Here is a 17,071-nt window from a genome sequence, read left to right on the forward strand (position 1 = left end):
AGGTAAGTTCCTAGTGTATCCAAATATATATAAGGATCCCCTATGTACTATACCTATCCCTATATATAAGGGATTATAGTATAGTATAATACATATATACATATACATACATAGATGTGTGTATTGAGTGTTATGATAGAAGATTGAGTTCTCTGATAGAAGAAAACAGAGCAAGCACTAGCAAGAACACACATGCTTAGAGCAAGCACTTGCAAGAACACACATTGTGCATGTTCTTTATTGAGGAAAAGATTGGCTTCTTCAATGCTCTAACAATACATGCTCAGGTAAGTTCCTAGTGTATCCAAATATATATAAGGATCCCCTATGTACTATACCTATCCCTATATATAAGGGATTATAGTATAGTATAATACATATATACATATACATACATATATGTGTGTATTGAGTGTTGCGATAGAAGATTGAGTTCTCTGATAGAAGAAACAGAGCAAGCACTTGCAAGAACACACATTGTGCATGTTCTTTATTGAAGAAAAGGTTGGCTTCTTCAATGCTCTAACAATACCTTGTTTTGCCCAACATCATTGCTTGCTCAAGCAATCAAACCTCTAACAACCCCAATTCAAGTTTGGGAAGGGAGATATGAAAAGTATCTTGACTTGTATGGTCAATGTTGTCGCAAAATTTAATAGGTATGGTGAAAGGACTCATCAGGCGAGGGGCCAGAGTTTATGGCAACAATGAGGAGGGGTAGCCATTATCACCTTGTTGCCGCAAAATATGGCAGGCCTTGTAGAGGAGTACCTTACAAGGCAAACACAAGACTAAGTGACAACAATAAGGTAGTAGCCCACTGTCACCACAACTACTACCCCTTTGATTTTCACCAATGGGAGGAGTCCCAGTATGTAGGTCACCTAATAGATATTCTAGGTTTAGAGGTTCAAGGCGACAAAGAGGTTCCTAAGGGAAAGGCACAACTTAAGTACAGGGCTCCAACATTGAAGAAGGGGCAATTCGCTTTCCAAGTAGAGGCCAAATTGAGGCAACACAAGACTTAGGGTTTGATTGATAAGTTGTGAGTTGGGATGACCAAAGGTCAAGGTGCTAAGAAAAGGTTAGCTGAGTATTATCAAGATAAAGGCACATGAAACTTTAAAAAAGCCCTTAAGTTGAAGTTGTATCCAAATTAGGGTTTTATCTTAGGGCAAACAACTAGGGCAAGAGAAATTATGGATGAAAATGGAAGGAATGGCTACCAAAGGGAAATGATTTTGAGGCATCCACTGAACCCTAGATGTTGAGACCTTCCAAGACCGAAAATTCCTCTTTGTAGCCAATTTTCACTTGCACTAAGCCCTAGTTGGTCGTTCGACCTTAAGAGGGTCAAATTAATGGAGAGAGAAAATTCAAATTTGTGGATAAAATATGGTTTGATCACCAACTAGACAAGGCCAGTGCCTATCCCTTGGGTGGATGGAGTTTAAGAATGCTTGATATAAACAATAACTTCCAAAGGAGTAAGGATGTTTGATGCCCTAGCACGAACCCTAACTATTGCCTTTGTGAGGGATCAAGGTCACTTGGGATAGCTATAATCAAGATACACCAAGGAGATTACCATTCACATATCATATATGAGTAATGCACACAATAATGAGATCTAGATTCTATGCAGTTGATTTTCAATAAATTAGGGCATAATGGGAAAACCCTAGATCATCAATTTATTCCAAAATCCATACATTAGACATACAATCAGAAAATTTTCAATAAACAAGCTCACTTGCAAGACAATATGCATGAACAATCCTTTATTGATCCAAGACAATGTCTCCAAAGTCAAGTGAATAGCTCTAATGAACAATAACCATCCGATCAGATCTTCACCAAGAAAAAGATGTCAAAATCTCTCTAAGGAGGGTTCAATAGTCAAAGAGATGATTAGGAAAATGTAACAATCCACTCGTCTATTTATATGAGGAGGATAAGCTCTAATTTTGCCTAAAAAGCCCCTAAATGATGCAAGTAAAATCACAATGATGCATTGGGTTACAAGCCAATCCACTAACTCTCGACATAAAAGAAAAAGAAAGCCCACACGTGTGAGCCTTCAGGCCTTCTTGGTTGACGTCATCTATAGAAGATGCTCCAAATGCCAAGCATTGGTGCTCTAGAGTTCCAAGTGTGATGTAAAAGCACCTAAAAATCATCCTTTAAGGGTTGGCATTCAAATCTCTATCAGTGGCTCTTTGTGGTCCCCAAATCCATTTGGGGCATAATAATGGGGTCTCCTGGGTCTCCAACAGTGGAAAAATGTCCATATCTGCGCCAACATTGAGGGTGTTCCAGGTGTTACTAGCCCTCCCAAGTCTCTAAAGGTGAGAACATCCTCATTTGGGCCCTGAATCAGTTGCCATCCCTCATATGGTGCTAGGCCAACTTGGGGGCATTTTGGGTCCCGGAGGTGCCCAGGGTAGGTATGATGTGTTTTTGTTGCTTGGAGACCCAAGGCTCCCAACGCTTCAACTGTGGGTGTCGATATACTTCTATGGGCCCTGTGTACATGTGGGTAAAGTGCCCAGGACATGGGCTGTTGAACCACCTAACAATCACAACATAAAGTCTAGTGAAAGCAACCAATCATCGGGGACAATAATCATTTTTGCATCTTAGTGAACCAAGCTTGAATGTAAAGGGCTATTTAATACTTCAAATAAAAATTCCCACGCCCCTTTCTTCAACAGATCTCAGAAATTTAGCTCGCATTTTGAATGGATTCTGTCGTTTTTCGCATATTTTAATTAACAATAGCGCAGGTGTTATCAGAATCCAGAAGAAAATACTGCGAGCGTTTCTTCAAATTCTGATACATACAATGGGCAATTTGAAGAACGAGGATGATCGCATAGGAATTGTGGGGGATGCCTTTGAAGCTATCGAACTGTCCCTTTTCTAGCTCCGTGAAATGCTCCAGTTTGCCCAAGAGTCTTCAGAAGTGTTGCTCACTTATGTCATTGAAATAAATCTATTGATGCACATCCACGAAATGATCACACTAACAATTGAGCGATAGAGTGTGCACTGGAATAATCTCCTTGCCAAGCATTGGCTTACAGCATCGGAAATCGCAAAAATATTCTTCGAAAACGTGGGTAGCGCCGATTTACTTGGATTCTGGAACGCAAAAACACAGAGTTTACTAGATGCACTACTGACTCTAGACATTTTTATGCAAGCCACAACTGTAGACTTTTTGAGATCCCAAATTCCAGAATTAGCTCCTTCCGAAGCAAAACATAAATAATGATCTGCTGCAATTTCATTTAATATCCGACAAACATGGTCAATATTTGATAGTTTGACTCCTCTGTCCCGTTCAATTGTTGCGATACAACACAACGTTTTCATTGACATTTTCCTCCTGTAAATTCTCTACCGGCCGGGGGGGGGTGTGTTGTTTTGGTCTGCGGATGTGTTTTTTAGTTACTCATACAACATTAATACACTAATACAAACAAATTTAATTAATTAAATATATAACAATAACAACAACAACAATAATAATAATAATAATAAAACCATTATTATAAAAAAGTGAAAAAAACAACATTATTATTAAAAAAATAATAATTGGAGACATAACCCTCGGTTGAGGAATAGACATGACCCTGGAGTCAAAACAATTTTATCATACGAATTATTCAAACTATGGTACCAGTAACGTCAAGTCCCATATACTGAGATGACAACCATAAGATGAAGACAATTGCCAGCGATATAGCTTTGAGGACAAAGCTTCTTAAGGAAGGGGCAATGTTACGAATATAAATTACATAAAATAAAATAACTATAAATAAATGTAAATAATAATGATTATCTAAAATAGTCATTAGTTAAGTGAAAAGGCATGTCTAAAAGACATGCCTAATCATGAAAGGTCACCTGCCTAGGTATAAAAGCAGGGCCTCATTGTAAACATTCAATCATTTGTACAATTATATATATATATATCTTAATAAATTATGATTTTAAATATCTCGTGTATTTTTACATTCAAGCCTCCAAGCTATCAGTTTTTATGCTTCAGTTAAGGATCCATATTTGCAAGTAAAATGGTCTTGAGTAGTGTAGCACAACCCGTATAAGACCCGCAAGTACCTATGGGTCTTGGCAGGTTCTATAGTGAGACGGGTCACTCACATAGAACCCGTGGCTAAGACTCGTATCGAACCCTTATTCAACTCGTCGACCCTCGATTTGCAATTTTTTTATTTTTCTTCTTTTTTTTGGAAATGAGGTGGAGGGAAAGGGAAATTGGAGGCAAGAAAATGCTTTATAAGCATCTCTCTCCCTTCCATTTGTCATTCTCTTGTCATTTGAGTGTTTGACTCATTTCTATGAGTATTGAGAGTATTGAGTGACTCCATTGTACAATGAAGAGCTCTTGGAGGAGGCTAAAGGAGGATAAAGGAGGCTTCATCAAACCAGACCCAACTTCATCACAAACAAGTAAGCTTCATGAACAAACTTTGGATTGCTTGTTTGAATGTTTTCCATGTAAATATTTTTGTTTTCAATTTAATTTTTTTTTGGTTTTTTTTTTTTTGGGCCTTATGGCCGAGTTTCCAGCCATAGGGCCTTCGGATTGAGGAAACTCTCTCCTCATGGGTTTCTCAACCGCAAACAGCCTGTGTGTGGCTAAGAAACTTAGCCACAGGGCCTGCAGGCTGAGGAGAGAGTCTCTTAAGCTCGAAGGCTATGTGGCTGAGTTTCTCAGCCACACAAGGCCCTGTGTGTCTCCTCAGCCCACAGGCCCTGTGGTTGAGTTCTCAACCACAAGGCACAAAAATAATAATTTAGAATTGCAAATTAAAAAAATAAAAATGAAAACAAAAAAAAAATTAAAAAAAAGAAGTTGAAATTGAATTGAGAAAGCAATTAAAAAAAATTGAAACAAAAAAAAGTTACATTTAAATTATTGAATTTAGAATTGCAGATTTGAGATTATCAATTAAATTTTAAAAATTTATTTATTTTTCTTCCGTATTCCGCCACTATGCCACCAAAGGGTACTAGAAAGCCTCGTGATCCAGCATGGGCGCATGGTCAACGACTCATTGTCGGTAATGACCACCATGTCAAGTGCAATTATTGCGATGCCACAATGCATGCAGATATAACAGGCTAAAATGCCACCTAGCTAGAATTCCTTGGAATGGTGTGAGATGTAAAAATTGCCCTGATGAAGTCACTACTGAAATGGTAGCTGCTTTGGAAGCCATTAAAGAAGAAAGTTCTGAGAGGGAAAAAAGGAAGGATGAGATTCTTGGGATAGGTAGATCTTCATCTTAGAGTGAACCACAGATTCAAAGTGCAGGTATTGGTAACTCTTCTTCAAGTGTTGTGGAAAACATGAGTATAGCCTCTTATTTCTCCAGTCCTCGTACAACTCCAGGATCTCAACCAACCTTGGAGAGCTTTAATGAAAAGAATAGGAAGGAGGCAAATATGGCAGTGAGGAGGTTTTGGTACCATAATAGTCTTTCATTTAACTATGCAAAGTCTTATTTTTATTAGCCCATGATGGATGCCATTGCAAGTGCTGGACCTGGATACAAAGCCCCATCTTATAAAGCACTCAGGAGGAAAGAGCTAGATGAAGAGCTTGAGCATGTCAGGGAACAATTGGAGAGCATTAAAAGCTCATGGAAGTTTACAGGTTGTACAATTATGTTTGATGGGTGGATAGATTAGAGGGGTAGAATAATAATAAATTTTGTTGTAGCTTTCCCTAAAGGAACCATGTTCATAAAATCCATTAATGCAACTGCACATGTAAAAGATGCACATTTGATTTTTACATTGTTGTTTGATGTGGTGGAGGAAGTCGGGGTTGCAAATGTTGTCCAAGAAAACACAGACAATGCAGCAAATTATGTGGCAGCTGGAAGGTTGCTTTGTGCCAAATGTCCCACCATTTTTTGGACTCCATGCACTGCCCATTACATAGACTTGATACTAGAGGACATTGGGAAGTTGGAGTGGGTGCAATATGTTGTGCAAGAGTGCAAGAAAATTACCAAGTATATTTATAATCATGCTTGGGTGTTTCACACAGGGTGAGCTTAATCGCCCCGTTGTCACATCATTTACTACAAACTTTCTTTCCCTCCAAATCCTTTGTATGAGTACCAAGCTTTGAGAAGAATGTTTTGTAGTGAACAATGGATATTTTGGAAAGATAGCACAAAACCAGAAGCATTGTTTGCGAAAGCATCTATCTTTGGTGATAGTTTGTAGGACAAAGTCACTGTGATTGTCAGCTTCACTGAAGCACTTGTGAAAGTCTTGAGATTGATAGATGGAGATAAACGTGCAATGGGATATATTTATGAGGGCATGGACAGGGCCAAAGAGGCCATCAAGACTTTCTATAAGGGAAATAAATCTAAATATATCCCTTTATGGAAAATTATTGATTCTAGATGGAACATGCAACTACATTCACCATTGCATGCAGCATGAGCATATCTCAATCAGAGCTTATTCTATAATGAGGGGTCTAACATCCAAAGAGATCCCGAGGTGATGAAAGGTGTCATCATATGCATTTGGAAGATGTTCTTGGATCAAGATATTCAAGACAAAATCAACATACAATGAGATATGTACAAGGAAGCATCTGGCATGTTTGGATTTAGCTCAAGCCAAAGTCTCAAGGACAAGAAAATGCCTTGTAATTGCAAATTGTTAGAACTTAGCTTGTAATTTTGCTAGTTCTGTTTTATATGTTTGGCATTGCAAACTGATAATCTTTATTGTTATTTTCTTACAACTCATTGGTGGATATATTGTGGCACTGAGGCACCACAATTACAAGAATTCACCATCAGAGTTTTGAGTCAACCTGCAGTGCTTCTTCTTCTTAGCACAAGTGGTCAGTGTTTGAGCACATCCATAGCAAAAAGAGAAATAAGTTGGAGCCTTAGAGGTTGGAGAAGTTGGTTTTCATATACCACAACCTTTGAATGCTCACAAAACAAGTGCAACCAAAGGATACATATCCAATTTTATTGGATACTATTGATTTAGAGTCTGATTGGGTTGTGGAGGAGTCCCCTGATTTGAGTTGGCTTGATGAAGAGACTGAGGATCTCTCTAGTTTTCCATCTCAAATGGAGACTCCAAATACACCTGCCTCACAGTTGCTTCAGCCTTTCGATGTTGGCACTAGCTCCACGAGGGATTATTGTAGGCATAGTCGTCCATGAGTGATGAGACTCATTATTGCTATGAGACAATCATTTATCATTTATGACATGTATTTGAATTTTGAGCTTACTTCCATTTTTTATTTTAATTATGGAATCACGATTCCTTTTCTTATTCAGTATCTAAATGTTTTGCTTACAAAAACCGAATATGTTATCTTGTACTTTTATAGATATGAGATGATGTTATGAATTATTGCATATATTGTGGTTTTTATAACTTATAAGGATTGGAATTGTCATTTTTCTTTTTTGTCCCTAAAATTTACCATAGTTTAAGTTTTTTTTTTTGTATTTTGACGAGTCGTTCCCGAGTCTTATATGAGTCGACGAGTCAATAGCCAGACGAGTCTTATACGAGTACGAGTCGTGCAACATTGGCCTTGAGATAAGGGTAGGGTTTTTAAATAGTCATATATTATATTTTGTAGTGTGAAAATTTGCTTGAAATGCAACAGCTGGAATTTATTCTTCTAACTAATCAAATTATCCAGTTTATTTGATACGACAAATATTGAATAAATCACATTGCAATTTCTTCACAATAAAGACGTTGAGGAAAATAAACTGGAAATTGAGAAAAATAGAGCACACAATAAAATTGACACCGTTATTTTTGGACAAATGTCCTTGGGAAAACTTAATGTGGGAAAACCGGTGCAACAGATGAGGGTTTTATTATTATTATGCAGTAGTGAAAAATATGAGTACAATTTGGATGCCAAATGGCGATCCTTAGCAAAATAATCTGGCCAAAAGTTAGTGAGATAATTTTTGTCTCACCCAACCTTGATCTCAACTCTAAAACTGGCTCAAAATGGATACTTGAACAATCCTGCGTCAGTCTTTGCGTAGGCCAATTCGTATTGCTTGTGGAACTGCTTTGATGTCGTCATTCTGCCAAACTAAGCGTCTGAGAATGACTCTTTGGCCTTCTGGATTTTTTCTCGGCCTCCAACAACTGAAATGATTCTCTTTCCAACTAAATTGAACCCTCCTTTCAAGCTGCTTGTGCAGGCTGTGGAAATTCCTGAATATAACAAATCAGAAACCCCCACTGCAATTACTGGTTTACAATCTCCTACTTGTTCTTTACATTAACAAGTAATTTAATTGCATAAACATCGAAGTAAACACTATTCCAGCCTTCACAAATATACCGATCATGCACTGAAATAAACTGAGACAATAACACAAGGGACACCATTATTTTTGGACAATCATCTCCGGAAAAAACAAATTCGGGAAAACCGGTGCAGCTTACAGAGGGTTTGTATTATTAAGTAGATTCATGAATACAACTAGGGTGCCAGAAATGGCTCACCCAATAGGGATAACCTCGGCAGTAGTACCTATATTCGGAGACATATTCCGACAAATCAACAATCGAATGATCAAACCCCATAGCGACTCCGGTTGTTCCTTATGCTGGACAGTGAAAGCTACTCCAAGCACTACTCTAGAACTGTGTCAATTCTTTAGGAGCTGCATCACCCTCTCCCGGCTCAGAGTCTGTTGATCTGCTCTCAGTCTGCCTGACAGAATCTCCCCAGCGTTCCCTCTAAGGCCCGACGTCAGCCTCTATGGCTTCTGCATCACCTGCGTCAGCCCTCTGCATCCTCTGCGTCAGCTTTATGGCCTTTGTGTCGGCCATTCTAGGGCCCGCGCTGTCTCTCTCGGCACTGTGCTGCCTCTTTGCTATGTATTATTCAACCTCGGATGAAAATCCCTTGTTGAACTGCCCCTCACTGCAACTCTGATCACTAACTCCATTTCCTCAGCAAACCTTTGTTGAAATTTCTAAGTCTAACCCGTTAGAAATTTTCGCGCACTATTAGGTTTATTTCTCCTACTTGTTTAATTACTGAACAAGTTATTTAACCGTATAAATACTGAAATAAACACAATGCAGTCTCAACCATCTACAGATAATCAATTGAAATAAATAGACAAACACACAAGGGACACCGTTATTTTTGGACAATTGTCCCCAGAAAAACCCAACTTGGGAAAACCGGTGCAACAGTTCTGAGGGTTTTATTATTAAGCAACTTTTCTTGAGTACAACACAGCGCCAAACTGGCTCACCCGACAGAGAAATCAATCTGGCAGTAATACCTCTCTTCGGAAGCAGATATTTGAAAAGTTTGCTCCACGAAAACTCTCCAACGCCTCTCCGAGGCATTGCGTCAGCCCTCTTGACCTTTGTGTTAGCCTGAAACCCTCTGCACCAGCCTTCTGATGCTCTGTGCAGGCTCTCTGGCCCTCTGCGTCACTTCTGCAGCCTCTGCGTCACTCACGCAGGCCCTCTGCGCAGTCACTATGGCCCTCTGCGTAGCTTTTGCTGGCTCTGGCTCTGCCTATCTACTATACATTCACTACAACTCTGATCACTAGTTCGATTTCTCTTAGCAAACCCCGCTCTAGAAAATCAAACTCATTGATCAATCTTGGTGTGTCTCCAACTGACCCTCAAGCCTCCTCTTATACTTTTTTTGTTGAGTCTTCAACGGTCGAGATTACATCTCTAATCAATGACTAAGATTAGATTTGGCTTGATCCATGTCATTTAGAACCTTCTAACCCAATTTTATATTAATACCCATTAAAAATATTGATTATTTTAATATCTCTCTCACCAAGTAGAATTTCCCCAAACCATTTCTGGGTCTTGGATATCTCATGCGCTTTAGCCTCTCCACCAATTTTCATGGCTAGATCACATCTGATGCTACCCCAAATCAACAATCGCGCCCTAGAAAAATCGAATTCTTGATCCTCTCAGTGTATCTCCAAATGACCTTCAAACCTCCTCTTATACCTTTCCTGTTGACGACGATTCAATGACCGTAATTAAGTCCCTAATCAACAACTAAGATTAGATTTCGCTTGATCCTCGTCACTTAGAACATTCTCACCCAGATTCTTATTAATACACATTAATATTTTTATCTTCTTAAGTTTAGACTTAGGAACTCATTAAAAATATTAATTATTATAATAACTCCTCATCCGGGTGGAATTTCTCCAAACGATTTCTAGGTCTTGGAGATCTTATGTGCCTTAGCCTCTCCACCAAATTTCATGGCTAGAGCACATTCGATGCTACCCAAAATCAACACAGGCCCTTGCGTAGTCTCACTGAGGAAAAACTCGATCTCTTGTTGCTTCCTCTCTGGAACTGGAAACTCCTCTAGAATCTCACAACTACTACTTCTCTGCCGCTTCTACTCTATCTCTGGCTCGAATTTTCTTCCTGGCTAAATCTCTGCTCTCTAGGAAATTCGATATGCTTACATCACTCACCCACTCAATGTATCTATTTCCATCCTAGTGTCCCGCTTTCATAATCTCTCGTTGGTGAACCAACAGACATGATTAGATCCCTATCAACGATTAAGATCATTTCAAACTCAACCTGTGTGAGTTTCTTGAACATTCTCACTTTTCTTAGTTAATTGTTGTTAATTAATCACTTTTCCTAAGTTAGACTTAGAAATATTTAAATATTGATCAATTAACTTAATTAAGTTGTCTCTAGGTGTTTTCTCCAAAACCTTTTCTAGATTTTGGAGATCTTGTGTTTCTTAGCCTCTCTAACAAAAGTCAAGACTAGAACACTTTTCCAATGCTACAAAAACTAACACTCCCTCTTTAGCGAGGAAGGTGTTTTGCCCCATAACATCTTCCCTCACATTGCTGATGGCTGACAACTATGACAACCAACCACTGCCCACTAAGCCACTGCATATACTCTGATTCATTTGCCACCTTGTAGCTGAACCACCCTGCATCTGTGTTGTTGCTGACACTAGACTGTGCTTCCCACAATGTTGCGAACTCTACTTTGCGCTGCAGTTGATCTCATGCTGCTGCAACTTCTTCAACTGCTGCAACTAAGAACCAAACTCTGAATCAATTGTGTCCTTGTACTAGCTCTGCAACTATCTCTTGAGTCTCTAATTGCAACTAGCCTCTCCACTATTTACTGAGTCTCTGTCTGCGCCCTTATTGGTTTTGTGCCCCTCAATAATCGACTGCAACTAGTACTGCAACAGTGCCTCAAGATCTGACTGCAACATGCTGATATTGATCCATCTGCTACTAAAACTGTGGGCCCCTGTTGAAAGGGTAATGATCCATGAGTAGAGTATATTGCAGATGTTGCTCCTCTTTTAGTGACCTTGCCCAAAACTCTACGACTTCGCTGACTAAAGTTCAATGTCACCCCACTTCTCTCCTAGAGGTATAGCTGGATACAAGCAAATTCGTCCTCCAATCTGTTGGACAAATTATGTGAAAATTCTAAAAACCAGAATCCTATTGCAGAAAATGGCATTATTTCTTCTAATTGATAAAATTATTATTCATTTTATTGCTACGGCAACATCGAAATAAACACCCTGCAACCTTCTCAAATAAAATTGCGGAAAATAAATAGCGCTGGAACTAAGAAAATACTAGCAGACACACATAAAATTAACACTGCTATTTTTGGATAAATGTCCCCGGAAAAACCCAATGTGGGAAAATTGGTGCAGCAAATGAGGATTTTATTTTATGAAGCAATAGTGAAAATATGAGTACATCTATGGATGCCTAACTAGCAATTCAAACAACAATTATATTTGGGCAAAATTATTGAAGGGACTTACCCGACCAGCAATCCCGACACAACTTGCCTTCAGAAAACTCGGTCTCCTAAAGCCTCTACACCAGCCTCTGCGCTGCTCTGCGCGGTCTCTTTGACATCAAGCCTTCAAGCAGTCTCTAATGAAGTCGTCTTCCCTGCCTCTGCTAAGGAAATAATCTCTCTGACACTTTGGAACCTCTGCCTGACCTCTGGAGCTGAGAAAAAATTTCTCTCCAGCAAATCGAACTACCAATCTGAAGCAACTGCGCATTCTTTTACGCTACCTCACTAGGAATAACTCGACCTTATTGCTGTTGCCTCTTTGGATCTGGAAAATCTCCTCCAGACTCACTGTCCCTGCCCCTCACTCACTACTTCGATCTCTGGCTCTCCGGCAACTGACTGCTGCTACTTTGGAAATCGATCCATTAAGGAAATTGAATTTTTGGTGTTCTCAAGTGCCCATCGACTTCCTCTTATAATCCATTGTTGAAGCTCCAACGACCAAGATTAAAACTTAATCGATGGCTAAGATAGCTTCAATGGCCAAGATTCAAACTTAATCGATGGCTAAGATCATCTTGGAATCGATCCGTGTGAGTTTCTAGATGATTCTCACTTTGACTTAATTAATTAACCAGTTTTCCTAAGTTTAGACTTAAGAAACATTAAAAAATTGGTTAATAATCTAATTAAGTCACTTCTAGGTGGAATTTCCAGAAACAATTGCTGGGTCTTGGAGATCTCATGTATTCTAGCATCTCCACCAAATTTCATGGAAAGAACACATCCGATGTTACAAAAACTAACAAATTATCAATTTCTACCGAATCTGCTGCCTGCTCCTGCTTCTCCTTCTCGTCCTTCTTCTTCTTGGGACACTGAGTACTGTAGTGACCAAACTCACCACATCTAAAGCACTTAATTTTCGACAGATCTTTCTTCTTCTTTTCTTCTCCCTTTGAGCCTTGTCCCTGACTAGGACCTTTTTTGCCTTCCCCTTCTATGCAAGGGCAACATTCTCCTCGTCCTTCACACTCATTGATCCTTTGCTACTATTATCGTTGATATTGCTCTCAAGAGCGAGCCTAAACCAGAGCAAGTGTCATCTCTTCTTGTGTGAATTCAATCCACAATCGATCCCAACTCGGTGGATTATCTCGTCTAGTGATACCTTGGATGAAACTAGGCCACTCTTGGGTGAAACCTTTGAGAGTTGTATGCACTAGCTCACTCCCTTGAGGTGTTTCTCCAACTGTTGCAAGCTCATCTCTGATATTCTGATTTCTTGTGAAATAAGGAGTGACCCCTTCACCGTTATGCATCCTAGTGGTCCTCAACTTCTCTTTCAAGAACATCTTTCGATTCTCGAAAGGATTATGGAAGAGCGTAGTAAGTGCATCTCACATTTCTTTGGTCGTATTCTTAGCTGTTGCTAGGTGTGAGACTATATGATCCCGAACTCCATCAAGGATCAACTGCTTTTCCTTGGTCATCTCCTTATTGTAATTCTCTAGCTTTTTTGGGTCTATAGGTATGGCTATAACTCTATTTACGTATGTCTTCAGACCATGGTCGTTTCGCTGGAAATACATTCTGGCTTTCCAGATACTATAATTAGAGGCTCCATCTCACCTATCCCCATCTCAAAGTCCTGTTGAGGCCATTTATGCATAACTCAAAAAAACTGGAAAATAAACATGAATCTCCTCCCTTTCTTTCTTAGTTGCTTGCTCTGCTGCTTGCACTCCTTTTTGGAATGCGCAGTTTTTCTTGCTGCTACTATGAAAATTTCTGAATCTAATACATCAGAAACCCTTACTGCAATATCTAGTTTACTATCTCCGACTTGTTCTTTACATTAACAAGTTATTTAATAACATAAACATCGAAGTAAACACAATTGCATCATTCACAAATATACAGATCAACAACTAAAATAAACTAAGACAGTACAAGGGACATCGTTATTTTTGGACAATCGTCCCTAGGAAAACCCAATGCGGGAAAACCGATGCAGCGTATATGAGGATTTTATTATTAAGCAGATTTCTAAATACAACTAGGGTGCCAGAAATGGCTCACCCTTCAGAGAATATCCTTGGCAGTAGTACCTCTCTCCGGAGACAGATATTCCAGAAAATCAGCAACCGGATGAACAACCCCATAGTGACTCTAACTGTTCCTTGTGCTGGACAGCGAAATCTGCTCCAAGCACTCCTCTGAAACTGCATCACTCTCCCTGGAACTGCGACACCTTCTCCTGGCTGATCTGCTCTTAGTCTGCCCCACAGAACCTCCTTAGCGCAGCCTCTTCAGCCCAACATCTGTTGATTTGGGGTAGCATAGGATGTGCTCTAGCCATGAAAATTGGTGGAGGCTAAAGCACATGAGATCTCCAAGACCTATAAATGGTTTGGGGAAATTCTGCCCCATTAGAGAGATATTAAAATAATTAATATTTTTAATGGGTTCCTAAGTCTAAACTTAAGAAAATAAAAATATTAATGGGTATTAATATAAAACTAGGTGAGAATGTTCTAAAAGACATGGATCAAGCCAAATCTAATCTTAGCCGTGATTAGAGATTTAATCTCGCCCGTTGAAGACTCAACAGGAAAAGTATAAGAGGAGGCTTGAGGGTCAGTTGGAGACACACCAAGGGAGATCAAGGGTTCGATTTTCTGGAGCGGGGTTTGTTGAGAGAAATCGAACAAGTGATCTGAGTTGCACTAAGGGGCAGTGAGTGCATAGCAGAGAGGCAGAGACAGTGCCGAAGGTCCAGTGCAGAGGCAGAGAAGGATACGCAGAGCTAACAGGAGCCACTCAAAGGGCCAGAGTGACTGCGCAAGGTTTGCGGGAGTGATGCAGAGAGCCAGAGAGCCAGCGCAGAGCAGCAGAAGGTTGACACGAAGGGTTCCAGGCTGACGCAGAGGCCAGGAGGGCTGACGCAGAGCCTCATAGAGGCGTTAGAGAGTTTTTTGTGGAGAAAACTTGCCGAATATCTGCTTCTGAAGAGAGGTATTACTGCGAGATTGATTTCTTTGTCGGGTGAGCCAGTTTGGCACCCAGTTGTACTCAAGAAAGCTGCTTAATAATAAAACCCTCAGAACTGCTGCACCAGTTTTCCCAAGTTGGGTTTTTCTGGGGATGATTGTCCAAAAATAACATTGCCCTTATGTGTTCGTCTATTCTTTCAGTTGATGTCTATAGATGTTTCAGAATGAACTTGTGTTTATTTTCAATATTTATATGGTTAAATAACTTGTTAAATAATTAAACAAGTAGGTGAAATAAACCATATAGTACAGGAAGAATTTCTAATGGGTTAGACTTAGAAATTTCAACAGCGTCAGCCTCTACAGCCCTCTACGATGTCCGCGTCAGCCTCTACGGCTTTCTGCGTCACCCTCTGCATCCTCTGTGTTTGCCTCTTCGGCTTCTGCGCCCTCTGCGCTGGCCTCCTTAGCCTTTGCGTTGACCCTCCTAGGCTCCCCGCTGCCTCTTCCAACACTTTGCTACCTCTCTAATATGTACTCTTCAGCGTTGGATCAAAATACCTTACTGAACTGCCCCTCATTGCAACTGATCACTCACTCGATTTCCTCAGCAAACCCAACCCCAGAAAATTGAATTCTTGATCTCTTTTGGTGTATCTCCAACTGACCCTCAAGCCTCCTCTTATCCATTTTGTCTTGACGATTCAACGACCGAGATTCAACGGTCGAGATTAATTCCCTAATGAATGACTAAGATTAGAACTGGCTTGATCCTCGCCACTTAGAACTTTCTCACCCATTTTATATTAATACACATTAATATCTTTATTTTCCTAAGTTTAGACTTAGGGACCCATTCAAAATATTAATTATTTTAATCTCTTTTCATCCAGGTGGAATTTCTCCAAACGATTTCTGGGTCTTGGAGATCTCATGTGCCTTAGCCTCTCCACGAAATTTCATGGCTAGAGCACATCCGATGCTACCCAAAATCAACACTCCCTCTTAGCGAGTAATGTGCTCTAGTAATGCCTCACCATAAAAGCATCACACTGATCCTTCGTATCAATCCTTTGTGTTGATGCTTGGCCTAATGCCCCACATATACTGCATTGTTACTTCCTGTACTGCTCCCCATGACTCTGCCACTGCCATTGCTACATCTGTATTGTAGGCTGTAGCTCCCTCTCAACACGCTGCATCATGCTACCCATAGCACTGCCACTGCTAATTGTTGCACTGTAACTCAGTTACCGAGAAGTAAGTAACTGACTTCACACAAACACTGACATCATGGTCAGTTTGGAAGCCTCGTGATGCTGAAGCTACCTCGACTGCTATCATGTTCTCCCTCTGCTGCCATTGCACTGCTACAACCTCTTCTGTGCCTCTTGCACTGCTGCAACCTCCACTGCATTGCTACAAACTTTTGCACTCTAGCATTGCCTTGCTGCTCCATCACATCTTACTCCACTCGACACCTGTTATCATGCTACTATCATTAAGGGCTCTCGTAGCCATATGTGATCCAAGAGTTTGGGCACCTCAAGGATCCTTCCCCTGCATGTATTCCTCTTGACTACAACTCTATGTCTCTCCGCCTCTTCTCTAGAGATGCATGAGCACTCATAGCACAATCGTCATCAGTCTCGACATCCTTTTCGCCTTTGCTGGAGCTGCCTTTGAGTCGGAAGCTTCTCCCTTTCCTTTCTTCCTGAGGCACTGAGATGCATAATGTCCGAGCTCCCCACAGTTGAAGCAATTGACCTTGGAGATATCCTCTTTCTTCCTCTTTTGAACCCCCTGCTGTCCCGTAGATGCTAGAGCCACATCCTCCTCCTCTTTCTTGACTCAAACTCCCTTACCGCTACTCCCCGCCTTGGTCAACCTCCTGATCTCTTCTTGTCGAAGAGTTGCCCACATCTCCCAACTGGGGAGAGTCGTTCTGCCAAAAATGCTTTGGAAAAACGTCTCCCAGTCCTCGGAGACTGCATTTAGAGCAGTCCTGACCATAAACTCAGGATCCGGTGTAGACCCCACAAAAGTAAGCTGGTCGTGAATTCCTTGCAACTTGAGAAGGAAGTGATCTATTTCCGCTCCTTTCTGCATATGATATGACCTCAGCTGATTTTCCAATAACATCTTCTGCTGCACGGAAGAGCCCTGGTATAAGGTGGTCAGGGTCTCCCACATTGCCC

General features: G+C 40.4%; 1 pseudogene; it reads left to right on the forward strand.

Moving 5' to 3' along the window:
• Positions 1-5,553: 5,553 nt before the first annotated feature.
• LOC149260603 (protein DETOXIFICATION 36-like) overlaps positions 5,554-17,071 on the forward strand; it is a 142,587-nt pseudogene continuing 131,069 nt past the window's right edge.

The sequence above is a fragment of the Pinus tabuliformis genome, chromosome 6, assembly GCF_031772625.1.
Source record: "Pinus tabuliformis cultivar Carrire ecotype Pingquan chromosome 6, CPIR1, whole genome shotgun sequence".
Classification (NCBI taxonomy): domain Eukaryota; kingdom Viridiplantae; phylum Streptophyta; class Pinopsida; order Pinales; family Pinaceae; genus Pinus; species Pinus tabuliformis.